We start from the raw sequence: 6844 nt of genomic DNA on the forward strand, positions 1-6844 counted from the left end.
TGCAAGTCGAGCACCCGGTTTCTGAACCCAGCAGAGGGGGTGCCCATCCAGGACCTACCCTAGAAAGGGACAGAAACACACAGATCCCAGAAAACACTGCAAAGAAACTAGCAGAAGGGTTATACACACAACCACCAGTCTCATTAGATACAAGGAAACCCCCCTTCAAAACTCATCGGCCAGATCCACCTGAGATCCCCACAAGCTCATTCCCTTCCGTGCCTCAGCAGCGGCAGGTCCTGAATCGCGGGAAGCAGATGGCTAACCCTCTTTCCTCGAAAAGAGAGACAAATGAGAGCGGAGCTTTTTCCCTTGGAAAAAATGCTCACAGTGCACGCCGATTGCCCCCTCGGAGGCATCGCGTGCGTGCTCTTCGCCCAAACAAACAACGCATAGATCGTGTGTGTCATCAGATGTTAAACAACGTCAACACGGATGCACACATCCTTAAATGCTTTGCTAGTGCTCGCCATAATGAGATAAATAGAGATTGCTCTTACCACAGAAATGCATGCTTCAAACAAAACAGTCAATGAAGATGAAGAAGAGAATGATGTGTGCTCCCGGCACCTATTTTATAGTCGCACCGGTAGTGACGTCATGGCTGTCGCCGGCCACGACGAGGCGTTTCCCATAGCAACCCCTAGAGGACGCAGTTCGAAGTTCCCATGAAAGGGAATTACACGGTGATTCACTTTTGAAGATTGCGCGCACTTTTATGTATGAATCTGGCAAACAAAGCAGCTAATCGAACAATCAAGGGTCAATGGCATAATTGTCCATAATAAAGGAAAAATCTTTTAAAAATGTAACCTTTCACAACACGTACCAAGATCTTATTAATATATGCCAAACATATACCAAGTTCTTATAAACATATTTGTTGTATTCATGTTGGCTTAGAAACAAAAATCCCCAAAATGTTATAATGGTCTGCAGAAGTCTGCTCTAAGTCTATGATATAATTCATATATCATATTCAAATATCATACAGCTTGCCTTGTACAAAATTGTGACTTTTATAATTTTTTCCCCTTATTAAATTATGGTTAGGTTTAGGTCATGTAATCTAATTTGATTTCAAAATCTCATACAAACCGCTACAACTTCTCATGAGACCAGCCTGTATTGACCCTATTACCTTAATATTTCTACAAACCCAATTCCAAAAAAGTTGGGACACTGTACAAATTGTGAGAATTTTAAACATTTGATATGTCATCTATGTTGTAATATTGAAATTTGAAACTTCCACATCATTGCATTCTGTTTTTATTCACAATTTGTACAGTGTCCCAACTTTTTTGGAATCGGGTTTGTATAATCATACACTACTGGTTGAGCTACAATAATGCACCAATTTGCTGTTGACAAAAAAAAAAAGATTTTTCCTATATGCACACACTTCACAGGTTCTCATGCAATCGTTATAATCTGTATTGATTCAAGATGAAAAAGAAATCTGCAACATCATATTTACCACACATGTAAATTGTTGCATTTAAGAACAAAGGAAAAAGTAGCTAAACATATGTACTATACAAATATTACAGAAATCTCAATCCATAATCCTTTCCTATGCTTATGAAGACTTATTACACGTCACATCACTTGACAGGTTTTTCAGCTTTCACCAGTCCTGTGAATTGGTAGTCAGCAATTTAACTCATACTATTGCTTGTTTGCTTTGTTTTTTGTTGAAAAGTGGGGATTACCAGCTGGTTTACAGACTGAGGTTTCTAATATTGAAGTGTTCAGTCTTGAGCCCAGTAAACACTCCACAAAGGAGAGATCATTGTGAACTAATCCACTGTATGTTTAAAGGCTAAAGAGGAGAATGCCTTGCTCTTGTATAACCTTAAACAGCCAGCACAAGTGGAAAATATGCATTCTTAAGGTGCAGTTGGTGGAGACATTTATTACTTTTTTGCATCTCCTTTTCTACACCTCTAACAATATTGGGATCTTTCTATCTCAATGTTGGAGGTTTCTGGTGTCTGTGAGTATAATCTAATAGTGTGTTGGGCTGATCATGGGTGTGCACTCTGCCCGCAACTTGTACTAAAATCAGAGAGGGATATTTGTGAGATTATTTTGAGGCTGTCGAAAATAATAAACGCAAAACTGTATTCACTTCAGCTAGTTAAGTAATTTTCTGACTGATAGTATCCCGAGGGGGATTCTGAAATGACAGCATAATGAAAGTGGTATGCCAGCTCTTATCGACAGGGATTAGAGAGGAGAAGTGAAAAAGGAGGGGTTGCTGAGCCCTGTGTGGCATGATTTTGATTATCTAATGGACGTCAGTGGAAAAGTGTGCTAATTTTGCTAAAGCATGAGACCTTTATGTGCCCCTGGTTCCACCCAGCTTCTCCTTTTATTCATGCATTTTAGTCTCAGACTCACTTTATTTTTCTTTTGTGTCATTGCTTTCTTTCTCATTACATTGGTGCAATAGCCCACAGAGGTTATTAAAATCTCTAAGTATGAACACAGTGCATGCAAGCGTGCACAGTTTAATCCCTTTTTGTCAAAAAAACACTCAAGGCAGTTATCAATATTCTGATTTTATATAAGTGTATTTCATGCCTGGACTTTTTCTTTGTTGCCACAAGAATGTGGGTCACTCCTACCACCAACTCAAATCAAACTTTATGAGCCACCACTAGAAATCTTATTTCACGCTTGTAGGCCACTGATAGGAAGTATTTGAATATTGGGTCAAAGAGTGCTAATTTCATTCTCACTAGCATCTTCCGCCATTTTAGAAGAGAATATATAATTAGGAACATAAAGATTATTCATTTCTAATATCTATTAACTTTGTAATAATTCATTTAATGTGGGATTGGACTGTAACAAAGTTCGTAGATCGGGAAGAAGGAGGCAGGAACCAGTGAACATTTAAACATAAAAAAACTTTAATAATCAAATAAATAAACAAAACAAAAGCAAAAGAACATAAATAAAACAACATAAATAGTCTGGCCTATTCCTCTCTCGTCCTTCACTGTCATTACTCCTCCTTTTATCCTTCCAGAGCTCCTCCGTGAGACTTGAGACTGATGAGTGGTGCAGGTGTCACTCATTTTACTCCACCGGCCTCGCTCCGCTCCCACAGCTCTCGACCCCGCCCCACTCGTCACATGGACATTATGGAAAATTCTTATGAAACATTATGTAAAGTTCTTACTATAAATTACTAAATAAAACTAATTTTTAAATGACAACAACAACTTTGTTCTTTTACATAAGGATGCAACAATATGATAGTTCTTACTGATAACAGTAAGCCATAGGTCTTCAACCCTGCTCCTGAGGACCCACTGTCCTGCAAAGTTTATTTCCAGCCTGCTTCAGCACACCCAGCCTGTGACTTTACAAGTGATCCTGAAGACCTTGATTATCTGGTTCAGGTGTGTTTGATTAGGGTTGGAGCTGAACTTTGCAGGACAGTGGGTCCCCAGGGGCAGGGTTGAAGACCTATGCGGTAAGCCAATAATTAATTTACATGTTATGAGCAATAAATTACCAATATTAAAATTCTATACTTTATTGTATGTATATATATATATATATATATATATAACTCTAAAAACTAAACTCGACTTTAAATGCTACAAGTTTAGGCATCACAACATTGCAATGTACAATATGAAAACTTAATTTAGATATTTGCTATTACATTTTTATTTATGAGATTACATTTTTATTAAATTATTAGTTTTAGATGACAGTGGAGGCAATGGGAAATGACCATGATAAATTTAATATTTAATATCCACTGACATGGCACTGCCATATTGTGCATGCCACCTTCTATAATCTTAGACACACAACAATCAGCGTATACCTGGATATGTTTGTCACATTTTACACAAATATCCTGCTAAAACCCAACTGTGGAGGGTTTTAGCAGGATTTGTATATTTTAGTGAATTTCTCTGAGATCTCACATGTCACAGTTTTAAATCTGGATGTCCTGTACAGAGCACATTCAGGGCTTTTCAGAGATACCAAATGTTTTGAAGCTTCTCCAAAACCACTCCCTCTGCTTGGTCTTTAAAATGACTGACATTAATTTAGTAATAAAATTGTACATCCTTATGGAAATATGATAATATTTTTGTAAATATAATTTAAATCTGATTCATTTTCAAGTTGTTTGTCATAAATCAACATCTCAAGAAAATGTTATGGGGTTTCAAACCAAAATATGACTTCCTGTTATGAAACAGGATATTGATTTCTTACATGTCCACTGTAGAGGACACCAGTACTAAAAGCATGTTTATTATGCAGTGCAACTCAACAAATGAATAGGAAAATTAATTATTTATCAATATACTTATGAAATATTAGATATTATTATGAAAATCTGGCCAATTATTACTCCCATTATTACACTTCTTTTTTCAACATGCTGTCCCAACAGCACATTAATATAATTAGCATATTAACGTGCTGTTGGGACAGCATGTTGAAAAAAATAAATAAAAATTTTCTATTCATTTGTTAATTGTGTTTAATGGGGAAAACAGTTTATTAAAACATATATATTGCATAAAGTAAAATGGTATATCAAATCATTTTGTTATATCTTTTACAACATAGTTGAGAATCATCCTTATACAAAGTTTGGAATAAAAAAATCCTGAAACCTAAAAATTGATTGGTGATTTTTTTTTTTTTAAATCCCATTGTTTTTGCTTTTTACTTTTTTTTAGAAAAACTCCTGGAGTCCTGGTGTCCTCTATAAGGGACATGGTATAACATATGAATACAATGTAATTTTTCCAAAATGTTATTTTCCCATTTTTTTTCTTATGCTCTAAACCAGGGGTCACCAAACTCGGTCCTGGAGAGCCAGTGTCCTGCAGAGTTTAGCTCCAACTTGCCTGGACGCAGTGTTAATTTCGTCAACGAAGACGATGAAAAATATTTGGTTAACAAAAAATTTTTCTGTGACTAATACGAGACGTTGACGAGCTAAAACTAATATCTGATGATAAAAACTATGACGAAATTTATACCGCATCTTCGTTCTCGTCTCGCCATTGTATTTTGAAAATACATCATAGGCCTTACTTCAAAATGTGCATCATTGGATTGCAATAGGATAAGGGGCATTTGCATATCTAGTCTCAGTATGGCAGCCGCAGTGCATGGATAGGCTACCAAAATGCGAACTAGCGATCTGAAACAATGGCCTCAGCACTAGTGATGGCGAAGTGAACCGTTCTGAACCAGCGAAGCTTTCAACACAATTGTATCGGGAAAAGGTTCATTACTCAAAGCTTTTTAAAACAGTTTATGCTGTGGCCATCTAGTGGTCATAAAAATAAATAACACCTTCCAAAGTGTTATGTTCCATTACAGCCAGTGGTTTCACATCTGATTCTTTGTTTTATTATATTTTATATGAATAATGGTCATTGTCAAAGTCATTCATTTGTGTCGGTGTACTGACACTAAAAATAAGTTAAATAAATAAAACAAATTCATAAATTAAATCAATGATCTGTTTATTTTAGACTGTTATTTCAAGGCCAAAGTTCATTTTTAAGCTCAATATATAAATTACGATAAAAAAAACAAAAAAAAAACAATGCTTACATATTATGTATTATAATGTAAAGGAAATGGTGCTGAGGTTCGCTTCATTTGAACCAGATAGGCCTACTGAAGCAGTCACGTGGTTTTCAGGCGAATGACGCTTCGGACGTCATAGATCACATGCTTTTCTCAAAACGAATCAAGCTACCATACAGTATGGCAAGCCGTTTTAGCATTTAAAAGTTTGTTTTGACTATCCATAAATATAATTTAAGATAGGAACAATTGTATTTTGACGAGTCATAATTATAATTCGACTAGACACAATGACAATTAGAGATAACTGCAATTATAATTGCACTAGTAAGAAATCGGATTAGAGATATCTCTAAATACTTTATGACTAGTCAAAACTCCATTTAAGATATCTGTAATGACGTCATAGATATCTTCAATAGGGCGTCACACATACGCAAAGGTAATTAGAGATATCTCTAATTCAGTTTCGACTAGTCACAATTATATTTTAAGATGTCTGAATTGTACCTGCTCCTAGTCGAATGTGCTGTTGTGATGTGAGACTAAATTTACTCAGCTCCTCCCAGAGCCCCTCCCCGACTAATGTCTAGTGCTAACTGCTAACAACAGTGGTCTGCTTTTCTTTTCACTGAGAGAAAAGCTACTGGATGAATTACTTCAGGGTTTATTCAATAATATCTGGATGCAGCCATATGTGGTAAAAGGTCTCCAGCGTGCATGTATGTATAGCGCTGTGATTTTAATTGAATCATGTTGCAAAACGGACCAAATGCAGTGTACTGTTCAATAAAGGCAGAAAACCGCAAACTGCTCGTCTGAATTTATTTATTATACGTTTAGACATAATGAAGAACAATGGAATTATACAATAAAAACATGAAAAATAGTACAAATAAATGCATGACGGACAAGAACAATGCTTCAGAATCAGATGCAGTCAAAAAAAGGTGAAGGCTGATTTTAAAAAGATTACAATTTGATAAAAGTTTAACTGGCATTGATGACAATTATTAGTAGGTTACATTACGTTGTGTATGGATTCAGGTTTACTTGTGTCGTTATTGCAGCTTGTTTCCGCCATGGAATAAAAAATAAAAGTAATTTGCAGCTTTTTATCTTACAATTCTGACTTTTTTTCTTCTCAGAATTGCGAGATATAATCAATGCGAGTTATAAACTTTATAACTCACAAATCTTTGCATTGTGTTTAGCTATATCTTGCAATTCTGAGAAAAAAAGTCAGAATTGT

Source organism: Sinocyclocheilus grahami, unplaced genomic scaffold, assembly GCF_001515645.1.
Source record: "Sinocyclocheilus grahami isolate Dianchi unplaced genomic scaffold, SAMN03320097.WGS_v1.1 scaffold247.1, whole genome shotgun sequence".
In the NCBI taxonomy this organism is placed as follows: Eukaryota; Metazoa; Chordata; class Actinopteri; order Cypriniformes; family Cyprinidae; genus Sinocyclocheilus; species Sinocyclocheilus grahami.